This window comes from Lichenostomus cassidix, chromosome 4 (assembly GCF_008360975.1).
Source record: "Lichenostomus cassidix isolate B80296 chromosome 4, HeHo_3.0, whole genome shotgun sequence".
NCBI classification, from domain to species: Eukaryota; Metazoa; Chordata; class Aves; order Passeriformes; family Meliphagidae; genus Lichenostomus; species Lichenostomus cassidix.
The window spans coordinates 3,182,692-3,198,526 of NC_139484.1; the positions used below are offsets into that span (position 1 = coordinate 3,182,692).

Sequence of the window (15,835 nt, forward strand, 5' to 3'; positions counted from 1 at the left end):
CAGTGGGTTTTGGATGAAGGGGTAAGATGAAAAGGAAAGAGAGAAAGAGGGAAAGAAAGAAAGGTCACCAATCCTAATTTCAAAGCCAAGCACCCAAACTTCAGTTAAGTTCCAAGATCAGTGAGTGCTCTCTTCCTCTGGAAATCTGGCTGATGGCTTGTTGTCAAGATGTAAATCATAGCCAAGTTACTTCTACCTGCTGTAGCAATTAAAGAGTGCTGTTACTTAAATTGATCATTAGGAGAGAAGCTGAAACGTATACATTCTCAGCTGTTTCAGATTATATATGCACATTCATGCATAAGAGATCTCTGCTTCTGATGTGACACTAAATCTCAGTCCCAAAAATAAATTTTTTTGTCCTCTGAGGGTTAAAAAAAATTAGCTATTTGTTGCAATTCTGCCTGTGCTTCCTTAATGAGAAGCTCTGGAAGACTGTATGCACTATTAATCTGAGAGCTGCTTTTTTCATACTGTTTGACTCATTGTATTTCCTTGAGGATGTGGGGCAGGCAGAAAAGAGACTGGTGTACTGTGCATCCTACTTCAAAGTGGTCCAGGATTTTAGTGCAGTTTGTCTTGTTTTTGTAGTTTAACATTTCAAATAATTACTGCTACTCAGCCAAAGGTCTATCACTGTTGGGAGGACCCAAGGTACAGCCTCAACCTAGCCAGTCAAGCTATTGTTTTGTCTCTTGTTGATTCTCTCTGGTGTTCAGATAACATAATCCTCTGAGAAATTAGTATGAAAGGGTATTGGGCATGTGAAGATAGTGATGATGATGATCACTAAAACCATCTTTGCGAAGATCTAAGATCCTTCTAGAGAACTACATGTGGAGAGTGCTTCACGCCTGCTGGTACACCAAGTGTAGATACTGTCTGTTCTTAAGGAAGCAGCATCTCTGTGTAGGACGGAAGGATGTACATCCCTCAGTTTGGATGATAGGCACACCAAAATGAGGAATAGGATAAGGTTTTAGTCAAAGCTCCATAAAAAGTGACAAAGGCTTCCACAAATGTGTACTAATTCAGCTGCTCTGCTGATGGGAAGCTCCATGGCCAAGATCCTTTAGATGAGAGCTGGCTGCACCAGTCGCTAAAGGCAAGGTTGACAGGATAAACTTGAGGTGAGGCATTTGGGAAGTCATCTCTCTTTAGTCCCAGCAGGACTAGGGAGCCACCCTCAGTCTTTAGCTACTGTCCCTGCTGTGTCACTTTGAGAAGCAGTAACTGTAAGTATGAGAGTGAATTCATCCCAGGTGATTCCAGCAGACCCTTCTTCCTCAGCTGTCATTCAACTTGTCTTAAGGAATTCCCTCTGTGGAACTACTTTTCCACATAACATATTCAATGCATGGATCACTGTTCCGCTTTTAAAAGTGCAGAAAAAATGCCTACTTCATAAATGCAGGTTTTGAGTTTGGCAGAACCAGATTGGTAAGATAACTAACAAAAAGCAGGAAAAAGACATAAATAATATAGAATTACAGGACAACATGAGGTCAGTCGAGCCAGTATGGACTGAAACAGAAGGATAGCCCTGTCTGTGCTGTGGTGGTGTTCAGAGACAGAATGCCTGAGTTAAGAGTTGTGTGGACTGTGGTGGGAATATTTGCTCTGGAGACCCCATTTCAAGGCCTTCTTTCCTATCTGTCTTAGCATTTTTGTTCCTGGTGATAAATTGAAGGGTTTCAAGTTATCATTGTGTTGTGACTCAGTGCAGGGAGAGGACTTATTACCGATAAAAATTTGTTTTGGCTTGTAGACAAAAAAGAAAAGAGCAGGTTTTTTGGCTCAGGTTAGCAGATAGAGAGCCAGTAACTGATCAGCTTATTAATACAGAAGATTTCAAATACACAGCCAAAAAAGTCTGTTTAAAAGCAATTAAAAAGAAACGAAAGAATGGGCAAATTACTTTTGTGTTGGCCTTCAATTAACCATAGTTCAACCTGTGGCTACATTTTAGAAACTGCTTTAGTTTATTTGTTTAAATATCCTTTATGTTTTTCCAAGGAGAGAGCTCATGATGGCAGGGGGAAATAAGCTTTGTGTGTGTGAACTTTACATGCAGGTGCTTTTTGTAACTTGAAGTGGCAATCTAGGTGTCACAGCAAATCCTAATCTTCCATCGCTTTTCTGGTGGCTAGTTAAGAAGGCAAGCAGTGTGTTTTGGTTTGCTTTGGTTTGATTTTATCTCTGATTTTCCTTGGTTAGCATGGAGCAAAATGCTTCTCAGATCTGCTAAGGATAGTTCATAGCCCTCTCATTGCAGCTCATCAGTGACAAACAACCTTTCCCTAACACACACCTAATTAGGAGGTAGCATTTGTTCTGCACTTGCTGGCTATATGTATCCCACTCCATTTGGGCAGTGGGTGGACAGTCTGAGTTGCCCACAGAATTTTTTCGATTTCTTTCACTCATGGGAAAACCCATGGAAATGCATCTTGTCAGTAAATAAAACTGATGGTTCTGTATCCCTGATTCTTTTTGGCTGCAGATATCAGAGGAAATACTATTTTCAGTGACAGAGGCCATGTTGAATTAGATCTAGCTGAAGTGGTTCTTCCCTCTCGGAGGTCTCTGCTGCACCTCATGTGGTGATGAGATGTCACAGAGCTGACAAATGCAGGCAGCACAGACTTTTCTGTCAGTGAAGAAGAGTGATCCCTGAGCTTCAAATACTATTAAGTACATGGATTGTTTAAAGAGCTGATGCACCTCTAAAACTGGTGGTAAATTTTCATTGTGATACTTAGCAAATAGGTAGGCTTCAACATTTAACAAAGGGAATCCAGTAAGTATTGATGAACTTTGACGTGTTACTGTCTTAGCTGCACTGTTTGGTGAGCAAAGCAGTAGGTGTGAGCAGCTGAAGGTGCTGTGTTTTCATCTTCCCTCCACAGACTATGCAGTCAGCAGTTGCCCTCTGGATTTCCAGCCTCCCCAGACTCATCCTAGACCCTCTTGCATCTACTCCCAGCTCTGTGCAGTCAGGTAATAGCACACCACCAATACGTGTCATGATCATTCCCTAGCCGAGAAGCTGAGAATCCTTGTTTTATCCATGTTCCTCCTTGACCAGTCCAGTATCTTCAATCTGCTCAAGTACACAAGGATAAGCATCCAGCATCGTGGGCCCCAATATGCAGCCTTTGTGTGTAGGTGCTGCAAGAGTACAAATACTGATGTCCTGGTGAGACCTCACATGGAGCACTGTGTCCAGTTTTTGGATCCTTAGTGCCAGACAGCTGGATCTCCTGGAGGGCTATGAAGGTGATTATGCAGCTGGAGCGTCCTTCTTCTGGAGGAAAGGCTGAGGGAACTGGGCCCGTTTAACCTGGAGAACACTGAGAAGGAATCTTATAAATATCTCAAGGGGATGGACCAGACTCTTCTTGGTGGTGCTGCGTAATAGGATAAGAGGCAACGGGCTGAAACTAGAAGTTCCACCTGAACATGAGGAAGAACTCCTTTACTGTGCGTGTGACCAAGCACTGGAACAGGTTGCCAGAGAGGCTACATAGCCTCCTTCCCAGGAGATATTCAAAACTCATTTGGGCACAATCCTGAGTTAATGAATTGTAGGGAACCCTGCTCAAGCAGCAAAGTAGGACTAGACCCCCACTGGTCCTCTCCAACCTTACCGTTCTGTGTGAAGTACTAAAGAATGTTCATACTGAACACATGAACTCTGCCTGCCATGCAGCTTTGTAGTGCAAATGGATTTTGAGTAGAAAATACAACCCCCGTCATCTGGAGATGCATCAGAAACAAGACTTGCGTTGCTGGTATCCAGCATGTGTATTTCATGCGTGACTTCCTCCTGAAAATTCCTCTGTGGCCTTTTGCAGGCTCTCAACTGGCCTTGGGATGTCCTTCCCATCCCTGGCCATGGCGGTTCCCTGAGCTCCCCTTGGAGAAGAGCATGGTTCAGGGCTGTCCTGGACCCCAAGGACATGGCGTTGCATCAGCAGGCCTGAAGAATGGTTTGACTGTGCTATGTGTCACTATGGCGGGTGCCTGTGCCCTGGCTACTGATGGCACACGTTGAAATGCAAATGACAGCAATAATTGGCGAGAGATAAACTCAGCTGGGAGGAAGCAGGGCGGCGGGGAGTGAAGTGCCTAAGTGACAATTACTGCTCTGCATCCCCCAGCATCCCCAGCAGCAGCCGCCTTTGGTCTCTGCTTTAGAGAAGCTGTAACACGTTAATTGGAGTGCCTCTCTGTTAACATTTCTCACTTAGTTTCTTGTCTGATGCTGCTTTAGTGGGGAGGTGGGGGAAGGCTTCTCTTTGTTGAGGTGGCTGTTTATTGTTAAATCCTATTGAAATGTGTGTCGTTTGTCTTATTGTCTCCTAAGATTGACTAGCTGCCTTTTTTTAAGGTAGAAGCTGCAAGGAGAGAAATAATACAAGCTAGATGTAGTATTAGCTGCAAGTTGGAAATAGGATTTGCCACTCCTGATAGGGTTACAAATGAAAAATGTACATTTCACACTGACCGGTTTATGGGATGACATACGTCCTTCACATCTGAATTAAAACTCAGGTAGCAATAACTTGAATGGATAGATAATATATAAATATATTTTAATGAATAGTTATTTTTCAGTGTATACATCATTTATCCTTAATCTGAAAATTATTTTTTACAGCTTGAAATTCAACACTAGCTATAGTTTGGAAGACTCTGACTAGGCTTCCTCAGTGTGTTTCCACCCTGACTTGCAGTATTAACAGGTGAAAGCAATTAATAACATTTGCAAGTGACAACCAAAACGTCCTTCTTTCAGATTTTAAAGACTAAGGAGAAGAGAGTCTGAGAGTCAGATGCTGATGCTATCACAGAACAGACTGGCCTGGCATGTCTGAGGCACAGTGTGGGCAATGAATATTGTAATGCTGACACATAACAAACTCCAGAGAAAACACAGGTTGCTTTCACCCACGGAAAAGTAATGCGTTGCATAAAAGATTTCAGGAGCTCCCCTGGAGGAGTGTTTCAGCTTGAAGGCCTATAAAGTAGAGAAATGGCAGGGATAAAAATTCCAGGATAGGTAGTAAAGCTGCAGCAGTAAGTAGTGTGCTGTCAGTCTCTGGATCAAAGCAGTGATCACAAGTGCAGCAGCTCGAGAAGGGTTTAAAGACCTGGCAAAATTGGCCAGAAGGGCAATAATGGCTCCATCTGCCCACTAATGTAAACAGGTTGTAAATGATACAAGACATAACTTGTAGGAGTGGGTAAGGGCCACAAACAATGTTTTGAAATGAGGTTGGGTTTAATTTTCTAAAATATTCAAGAAGGAAGGATGTTTTCATTCTAGGAGTAAATATGTCTGGCCCTTTTCAGCAGCTGGCTTTATGTCTTCCAGTAGTTATCCTCATAAAAGAATGTGGTTGCAGTGTACTATGAAATGCTGTCTCATCTCGTCTTTTAAGTTACTAGACTGGGCAGGTCACTGTTTGGTGGGAGATAATATTATGACTAATTGGAGAGGGAGAGGGAAAGATGATAATTTTACTGAAAACCATGACACTCCTACAAAGCGTAACACTCAGGTACCTACAGCTTAAATGCCTTGATTCCATGCCCAGGTATTGTTAGCTGCATGATGAAGAATAAAGAGAAAAGATAGCTTATGTGAAGTGTCTGCTTTTAAGAAAGGTACAGGATGGAGCAGAATAGAACTGCTCTTGCATGCTCCTGATCTAGGGCTGATCTACAGCTTGAAGCAACGTCAACATTATTTACACACTCTAATGGTCTGACACATAAGTAGAGGTGACTTACATTAGGATCACTGGCCGAGATATCACCCTGAGCTATCTGCTGACTTCTGCTCTATAGGTGGCAGAGCTGCTCATGGTAACTTTTGAATCAGGTTTGCAGCCTGATGTCTTAGGGATACTGAATCTGGTGTCTGCTGACCTAAAAACTGGGTGGTTGTTAAAAGCCAGGGTTGGCTTCGAGACACACAGCTGTCCATGGGGCAAATAACTTGATCAGCCGTCCCAAGTAGGCCACAATGCGCTCATGAGTGAATGTGTGCCCTGGGATCCTGAGCATTGGCCACAGGACTGTGGCAGATCTGCAGTCCTGCCTGGTAGGGGCCCACTGAAATGTATTTCTGGGGATGTTTGTTTTGTGCTGCTGGCTGAACATGAGCCAGCTGTGCCCAGGTGGCCAAGAAGGCCAATGGCGCCCTGGCCTGGGTCAGCAATAGTGTGGCCTGCAGGACCAGGGCAGTGATTATCCCCCTGTACATAGCACTGGTGAGGTCACCTTGAGCTCTGTGTCCAGTTCTGGGCTACAAGAAAGACACTGAGGTGCTGGAGAGTGTCCAGAGAAGGACAATGGAGTTGAGGAAGGGTCTGGGGCACAAGGAGCAACTGAGGGAACTAGGGGTGTTCAGTCTGGGGAAAAGCAGGCTCAGGGAAGACCTTATTGTGCTCTAGAACTCCCTGAAAGGAGGTTATGGCCAGGTTGGGGTTGGCCTCTTCTCCCAGGTAACAAGTGAAAGGATCAGGGGAAATGGCCTCGAGTTGTGCCAGGGAGGCTTAGGTTGGATATAGGAAAAGTTTCTTCACAAGAAAGGGTTGTAAGACATTGGAACAGGCTGCCCAGGGAGGTGATGGAATCACTATCTCTGGAGGTTTTCAAAAATTGTTTCAATATGGCACTTGAGGACATGGTTTAATGGTGAACATAGTGAGCATGCTGGCTTGATGTTTGAATGGGATGATCTTAAAATCTTTTCCAACCTTCCATGATTCTATATTGCTGCTTGGAAACTCGTCCAAGGAAGACAGTGAAGTTAGCTGTAGAGCTAACTCATTTTTGCCACACACATTTTAGCTTTGTCCACAAGCACATTTGCAATTGCTTGCGTGGAGCATTTTTGCTCCACATAAGGGAGCTTTCATGTTGAGCTTCCCTTCAGTTTCCCTTTCAGTACACAAGTACTGAAGCAAGAGCTGAAATTTCACCTTGGGTATTTTGGATAGAATGCTTACTCAAAAATTTGTAAAAATCTTATTAATAGCTACCCCATGACACTTTTCCTAGAAAAAGGGTGTTAACAGTAGTGTCTAGCCCAATTCCAGATGCAAGAGTTATGTTTTGCTCACCTAACTTCTCGCTACATTGTCAATCTGCAACACATGTACTATTCTCTGTGTTTCCATGTGTTGATAAACAGCTGCTGCATATCCTCCTCCTGTTCATGGATGAGTTGCTTCAGTCAATGAGACTGTGTAGGGTTCCCAAAGCTCCTTGGGATTCTTTTAGATAACAGACGCTATGTAGACTGACACTATTAATGATAACGTGATGCCTAGCATCAAGGAGGGTTTTTTTCAGGAAAGAGAAATGAAAGAATCATCAGGTTGTCATTACCAGAAGACTGAGGAAACTAATTAAAAAGAGCCTGAAACAAGGTGGAGTAATCCTTTGACATAATATGAGGAAAAACTGATTTCTTTCCTAGTCTTTGGCTGCACAGAACAGCTTTATTTTAGCCCATTTTGAGGACCTGGCCTTGGAAAAAAAAAAAGAACGTGATTGTTTACCACATGGAACTGATGACTACAGGGTATCTCTGAATCCATCAGCTTGGTGCTACTGAATGTGATTATATGTTTATATGAATAAAAGAGACACACAGAATGATGACACTTATTTTTAGTGTGTAATGGGAGGGAAAGGAGTATAAGGATAGAAAACAAAAAAAATCCTAAACACTTAAATGAGAAAGGACAATTATTAATGCAGGGTAGAGCAGTAGTTGGTGAGGGGAAAATAAGCTTAATATGAGTCATGCAAGTAGTGAAGTGTATGCTTTTGTAGGGAAGCTAAAGACCAAGATGGATGAAAGGAAGTTAAAAGGACAAATATTTAAAAAAAAAATAAATAAAAGAGTCATTTTCTTCCAGAATTATATTAGAAATCCACTAGAGAGCTGAGGAGCCTGAATAGCTCTGAAGGCCCAAGAGACAATTAAGAAGAGAAAATTAGAATGTAAAATACTTTTTGCACTGGTCTTCTATACAGAGGAATACATTGAGAGCTTAACATTACCTTTTGGTAAAGGTAAAGAGTTGGCAGGAGTAAAGATACTTTTATAGTTAATAAGCCCTAATGATTGAATCTCATGATTTAGCAGGCAGTGATACAACTATGAGACTTGGACTCTGACTGTAACTTTGCTCCATAATGCCCTTGTCTGTACTTCATTTTCCTGGTCTTCAAAGTGGAGATTGAGATTGACCGACAATCTCAATTTTGTTGTTAAAGGAGTTTGAGACTGACCGACATGTATATGTAAATGTAAAGAGTGATAATATTATTAATATTTGGGCTACATTAACCTATTAAGTCAGAAGTTAATTTCTTTAGTATTAGCTGTATTACCTCCTAGGAAAAATAAACCCCCAAAAAAAGTGATTTAATTTATCATTACAGCTATAATAAGAATCTGGAAGATTGCCAGTGCTCTTTTTATTGAGGTGGGAGAGATGATAAGGGTGATCCAGGGAATTATAAACTCATGACCCTCATTTAAGTGCCTAAGAAAATTGTTGAGAAAGTCATTATAGATGTCATTATAAAGTACCTGAGGCACAAACCAGCATAACTTTCTCTAAGTGTAAACTTTCTCTAATATATTAGAATTCTTTCAAAAAGCTAAAGTAGTGCATAATTGGAGAAATGGTAGATATACCATAACTTATTTGCACTCCTAAAGGGCTTTTGTTGAAGTTTCTCAGAGGAAGCTGTTAGAGAAAGCTGGTAGTCAAGGGGTGAGTCTTATAGTCATATTGCAGGTTTAATAAGTATCTTAAATAGGAAGCAAAGAAATTGCAAATTTGTACCAGGGGAAAAGGTGGTTTGTCATCCCGGGAAAATGTTAAGAGCAGAACACCTCGGGGGTCATGGTGTGGTACAAAATGATGACAGTACTAATGGTCTGGGAGAGAGGCTAAGCAGCTTGATTACCAACCTTTAAAAGAGATATAACATTGGTTTTGTCAATCAAGCCTGCGCAGATGAACTGGGAAACCTTCCAAGAGGAATTTTCAAAGTGCTTAGTCCAGCTGAACCCTTAGTGTGAGGAAACCTCCCCTGGAGCGTAAGGACTTTGGTGGTGCCCAAAGATAAGGCAAACCCAGGTGTATTATAAATATTTGAGAATACATTCAAGTGTTTGTGGCACAGTCATGTGAAAGCCTTTTCAAGAGGCTCCATGGTGAAATAGTCACCTTTGCATGAAGAGGTCAGTAGGGCTTATGTCCACCTCTAATCCATGCTTGGAAAATAGCCTTGTTCTGAAAACAGAACAAGTTGGCTAATGCAGGCCTGGCCTTATTGGTTGGGACAGCACCAGTTAAAAGCAGTGTCTTCTGGAATGGTTTTATGCAAAGTTGTATTTAGCCTTCTGATTTTTGACAGTGACCATTAACAGATCCCAAGGGGGAAGAGAGTGATCCTCTTTATCTCTTGCCTTTAAGCCTTCCAGTTTCTGATAATCAGTGGCCAAGGAAATTCCTCAACCAAAGACCTTCATGTTTAGAAACAATTCTAAGGACAGCAAGGGGAATCCATAGCCTATTAACATGTTTTAATCCCTGGTTGAGCCCATTCCTAGTTTTGGTCTGCACCCTCAATTGCCTAGTTTTTTGCATCATCTCCATAGCAAGCAGATTTGTCTTGTTGGTTTCAAACGTTTTCTGAAAGGCTTGGAGATGGCTTGCGGAAAAACCTTGAAAGACAAGCAATACTTTTCTTGGTGTGACTTTCACTACCCACAATTTCCAGTTTCTTCTGGTCTCTACTTCCTCACTTGTCAGTTGTTAGGCTGCCTCAGAAGATTATTTTTGTTTGTTTTGTTTATTAAAACTCCCTAAACTGCTGGAAATCTGTGTAGCTTTCCTGCTGCTCACCTCCAATGCTTTGTATCCTTTTAACATATTAAAATGGCTCATTGGCAGATGTGACAAGGATCAGTGCAACAGAGTAATCTTTGTGGCTGGGAGGAGTGAGAGAAAGGAGGTAGAAAGAGAATATTGGAGCTCTCTCTTTTTTTTTTTTTTTTTTTTTGGTACCTGTAAGTTTGTAAGGGGTTTTGTGCCCTAAGTATGACTTAAAATCTCTTAAATACTCGTCCACATATCTCTGTGGTTGTACATTCTCATGTTCAAAAGAGTTGTTCCAAAAACTAGATTTTTACAGCTTGTGAGTAGCTCTTGAGAAAACATGCAAGATGCTGAAAACCTGTAGTCAGATTTTATCTGTTTGGAAGTTAACATGCATTATTTTCCCTTTTATTGTGGGGTTCCCCTGGATACCTGCTCACCGCTGGATAGACTTTTTTGTTTAGGGAAGAAATGGAGACACGCAGGCTAATGCACGGCTGAACCCATCCCTCCAGATGTGAAAAGCTAATGCATTCAGAAACTGTTTTCATGCACACTCTTGAATATAAAGGAGACACACTGGGGGAAACACAGCAGGAATTCTTTATATTCGGTGGCTTCCCGGCCTGTTCCTTATGCTCACACAGCAAACCTCATTGGACAGCTACTCTCAGGCTATTTTTTTTTTCCTATGGGAGCAGTCACTTCAGTTTAGCCCTTTGTTGCCATGGCTTCTGCTGTAACTCTACAGCCCTCTTATATTTCTTAGAGCGGCCCTTCAAAGCCAAACTTGCCATTTTCCAGAAAGGCACCTGGTGGTAAACTAGGGGAAGGTTAGTGTGGGAAATGTAAATCCGATTGAAGGAGTGACAGTTTAAACAACTTCAGCCCCATTCCAGAAGGGCCTTTGATGCTCATGATATGCCCCATTTGCTAACATGGGAAGGGCACATGCTGCCCACCTCTGGGACTGCAGAGTATGAGTTGCTGTGATTTAGCTTTCTGCGTAAGGTGAAATGGAAAATACATGCCCTGTTTACTAGAGCAGTGATGAAATCTGATCTGCCAGAATTTGGTGTGTACTTCTACCAAGGCAGAAGCATTATGGTGTTAATACCCTTCCCGCTGACGCTTTGCCCTGCTGGGCTGGGGATGTGCACTGAGGTGAAGCTGGTTCCTCTCTGCCCCTACTGTCTGTCACAGCACCAGCAGAAGTTTGTGTAGATATGTGGCTTTATGTACTTCAGCTCCAACAGCCAAACCTGGGCTCAGAGCAAGGAGCCACCTGTTTGTGTTGTAGCACGGAGCAATTACCACAAGGCCTTTTCTCTGTTGTTCCTTCTGTGTCACTGCTCACCTCCTGGGGTCTCCGTTTTCATCATGGGTCCTACAGCAAGTATTTTTTATGTGTGAGTTTGTACATGTGTATTTTCTTTTCATAGTAGAAGGTGAAAATGTTGCATTGCACTGAAAAGAAATAACTTGGGGAAAAGAAGCTTTCAGAAGTGATTTTTTTTTCACCATCACTTCTGAAAAACTTGGTAACTATCTTTCATATTTAAAGGTTGTTCATTATCTGGTTTTACATCAGGCAGAATTAAAAAAGTAAAAAAAGGTGGTGAGGTGCCATCTATTCTTAATTGAACAGTTCTTTTGAAGTCTGTAAAAATATTTAATTAGTGGTTTGGGGATTTTGTTGGTTTGCTTTTGATTATTTTGAATTTTTTTTTCTCTAAAACACAACTAGGAAGGTTATCATCACACAGCCAGGAAGATAGTTCTAATACTTAAAGTCTTTTTAAATTTTTGAGGATCTGGTAGATTAGTAAACTCCAACTATATAAGATGATCTTAAAGAACTTTTCTGACCTATATGATTCTGTGATTACAGAAAAAGTGAAGCCAGATCATGTTAAATAAATAAGACAAAAGGAGGGGATAAACAAGCTGACAACCGTGGTCTTTAAAGAGGACATAGCTGACATGAAATCTTGTGAACTGTATTTTGAAAAAGAAAGAGTCATAATAAGTAGTAAAATTTGTTTTGGAGACAGCACCTGCACAAACTTGCCTGCCAATTAGTGGTTTGTAGCAGAAGTGTCACTACATTGTAGGTGAATTTTTCTGTGCAGTGTCTGCAGTTGCAAAAGTTGTGAATCAACAACTTCACTGTATTAAACAGCCAGATTTTTTTTTCTCTAATGTGTTTCCCTTATAGAGCTTATAAATATTAATTTTAAGAATTGCTAGTGTGAACCAGAAAAAAAAGAAACACACCATGTGGGTCTTAAAAAGGAAAAAACTCACTACCTCGAGGTACAACTATGTTGGAGTTTTGCCTGATTAAAATCAGAATGATGAGATGCTTTGTTTTTCAAGTTGTTTAGTTCAGCTCTATTTTGTTCTTCAGTTAAATAATATATATTCTGCTTTACCTGAGAAAGAAATCAACTGTGATTTTGAAGCGCTAGGTTAAATTCATCCTGATCAATCCAAGTGGAATTACACTGAGGGGTAGTTTTGCCGAGGCTTTCTGACTATACTGAGAGAGAAATTACAATATAACCTGCAAGGACAGCAGGGAAAAATCTTTATCTGAAAGAACATACTGTTACCAACAGCATTTCTAAAGCACTTTTATTTGTTGTCCCATTATTTTATGCTGATTACAGTTGTGCTAATTATACACATTCCTGTCTTCTTTCTTTCTTTTATAGATTAACCATGGAAGGAGAAATGTATTTGCACACAAATATATTCACAATAGAAAATATCTGTCATCCTGTTTAAAGAAAAATATGTATAGTGCTTACAACTACAGATATATAATATTTTATCAGATATTAAACATTTGTAAATTGTAAGAAAAAATACTTGAATTACTAGCTTTGCTTTCAGCTTGAGAAGAACTAAGGTAATATACATACACTGTGTTTGTTTGTCGCTTCTATGCATATCCCATATTAAAAAACACAACAGTGTAGAAAGTTCAGATAATGTCTCCTGTCTTCCGTAAGAGACTCAGTATTCCTTACCTTCTCTCTACTGGCTTTTAGAGGTTTGGACATGTCATTTAGATTCTTGGTGCATCAGGCCATATCATCAATGGAATCTGTAGAATGAATATAAATTCACGTTCCTGGAGGGTGTTTTAAACATCTGGATCAAGTTGAAAGTCATTAGTATCAGTATAAGTCCATATTTGCAGGGGCCTGTTGTACAGGGATTCTCCAGAGTCTCTCTAGCATGACTGAGAGGAAAAACCATTCCACTAGGCTCCATCTAAGAACTGCTGGATTTGACTCACCTTGCACTTGCTCTATTTTTTAACCATGTTACCTTCGTAGAAGTTATGACAGTATAAAACTAGTGTTCTAGAAGGAACTCTGTACCATAAAACATTGTTTATTGGGAGTGTATACGTTCACTTTGGCCTGGCCAACGAGTGCTGAGGTTTGACATCCCAGGAGAGAGGATGGATGTCAGCTGCTGTTCTTGTACGATAGTCCCTGCCCTGGCCAAACTCAGCAGCAGCTGAATCATCTTAGCAGGTTAAACTACACTCACAAGTTCTTCAGACAAACCCCCCCCCACCGTACACACATACAAAAAAATCCCCCAACAAAGTAAATCTTAAGTGCTACAGTAAAATGTTAGAGTAGCAAAATCTTTTTTTTAATACTGCTTCAAAAGGAAAATAGAGCTGAGTTCATTAACTGTACATAACAGAAATTACATCTGCTAATACAAATTTAGCCAACTTGTGGTTTCAGGGACCACTTAGATGCTGTCATCCTTATAGCTAAACCAAATGGGAGCAAGATGTTCTTGTTCCACAGGGGATACCTGCAGTTGCAGTTCTTCAGGATCAACAGTTGTGCTGCAGTTTCACATCCTACCTTAATCTGAGTTAACATTCAAGTCCAGGCAAGTACTTTTGTTGGAGGAAACAGACCCTGTTAAAGTAGACAGAAAACCAACTATTTGCTGTATGTGATTAAATGTAAGGTAATTTCAACATAAATCCACCCACACACTGATCTTGCTGTTACCCAGAGTTCATGAGATTTATCATTAGAAAGTGGAAACGTTGCTATCCCAGCCCTGCTTGTTGAGGGACACTGCTTCATGTCTCAGCCTGATCCCAGCCCTGCCCAAGCTCCTTCATTACCACAGCCAAGCCTTGGCAGCAAACACCACTTCAGCGCACAGATCTGAGATGCAGCAGCCACCACAACAAGCTGTGACACCTAGCTTTCTGCAGCTGTGCCCCTTCCTCTGCAAGCCCCCATCCCTGTCTGGCTGGTGTGGAGGGTGCAATGCAGCAGCCCCACAGCAGTTGCTCACGTCTGTAGCTAAAATTCTCCCTCCTGCTCCCCCCTCGACACAGCATCAGAGCAAGCTGCAGCACTGCTCTGGACTTGTTCAATCCAGTTTATGCAGCCAGCCTGTTCCTAGAGATGCATTCCTGTGGCTGCCTGAAGCTTCACAGGAGGAAAAATCTTGAGCTCCACCCCCCCTTTCCAAGCTGTTTTACAGGCAAAGGTCAGATCATCATTTCTTCTGCTGTCTGTTCCCCAGTCTCACACTGTCTCTTGTGGCATAACTCAGGGGGGAAATAAAACCCCAACACCTATTATTTAAGTGTGTGTTTATAAGGGAAGCTGTGAAATAAGAAAGGGCAGAATTAATCTTCCTAATTTTTAAAAATGTTTCCTTTCCCTTATTTTGTTATCTATATTTAGATAACAAAATCAAACCAAATCATGAGAATAAGAGGTGAGCAGAAGATTTTACAACTCCATCAATAACTGTATTTAAGAGTGCAGAATTTCTTTGGAGTTCCACCCTGTGGAGAACTTTGTTATCTTAGGTTGCTGACGAAAGCAAAAGTGTATTTATAGCACCCAATCCAGGATAAGCAGATGACAGCTCCATTAACTAGCAGTACAAATGGCCTGGGACACGGCTAACCAACATGCTCCCCATTAGGGATCATGCTCCCCATTAGCCCTCCTGGAGGACAGCTGGTGGAAGCTGCAATGCTGACCAGATCAGTCTGTGTGGGTGGAGCAGGCTGGGGGAAGATGGTTTCATCCTCAATTCCTCCTTGTTTTTAGGCAGTCAGGTCATGATGACAAAGCACCCCTCGTTCCTTCATGTTAAGATTATTCTTTTGGTCTGCACTGCTGTGGAACTGCTTACACTGCACTTGTGGTGGGCTGTGAAAATTTATGCCTACAGAAAAATGAAGATAGTGACTCAGCAGGCCTTACTCAGTGCAGATTATTGGAAAGATTATGTATCGTGTTCACAGCTCCATGCAAATAAATGGCTCGAGAGGTATCTGTATCCTAGAATAAGGCTGCTGGATGTTTCAAGGCAACCACAGACAGGTAGCTGGAAATACTTGCTCAGGGAGATTGTGAATGAAGGTCAGTCAAAGTTGATGAACAAATACAGTTAAAGTGGCAACAGCCATGTTCTCTGGTAAGAAAGCTGCTGAGAATTGTAATTGTGGAAATGATATACAGATGCTCAACACTAGAGCTTAATGCTGCTCTGAAGCCTGCAGAATTCAGGTTCTGCTCCTGGGCATGCACCTGCTGGTGGCTCATTTTCTCTGCAGAAGTACCTCACTGAGAGATCAAACCCTTGTCCCCTCTTGCTCACTGACCTGTGGAATCACCGCAATGAGGAAAGGCGGAGGGAAGGTTCTGGGAGTCTCTGCCATTTAGGGAGGACAGCTGGAAGTATGGGGGTCAGACATAATGTAGTTCAGCTGGCAGTTTACTCTCCTAAGCATGGAAGAATTAGGGCTCCAGGACATTGTTATTGGGGCTGCAAAAGGCTCTGCTCTGTGGCATAGGGAGAGAAACTGTTTTGAGCAGCCTTGTGCCTCCTTGCCCAGCTCT

General features: G+C 41.7%; 1 protein-coding gene and 1 long non-coding RNA gene across 3 annotated transcripts in view; both read left to right on the plus strand.

Moving 5' to 3' along the window:
* LOC146437703 (uncharacterized) overlaps positions 1 to 5,423 on the plus strand; it is a 34,207-nt gene extending 28,784 nt beyond the window's left edge. The window contains exon 3 of the long non-coding RNA XR_014851504.1: positions 2,910 to 5,423. This is a non-coding gene — a long non-coding RNA (uncharacterized LOC146437703). The remainder of the gene's footprint in view (positions 1 to 2,909) is intronic.
* MAML3 (mastermind like transcriptional coactivator 3) overlaps positions 1 to 15,835 on the plus strand; it is a 242,736-nt gene that overhangs the window by 39,161 nt on the left and 187,740 nt on the right. The window lies entirely within an intron of this gene.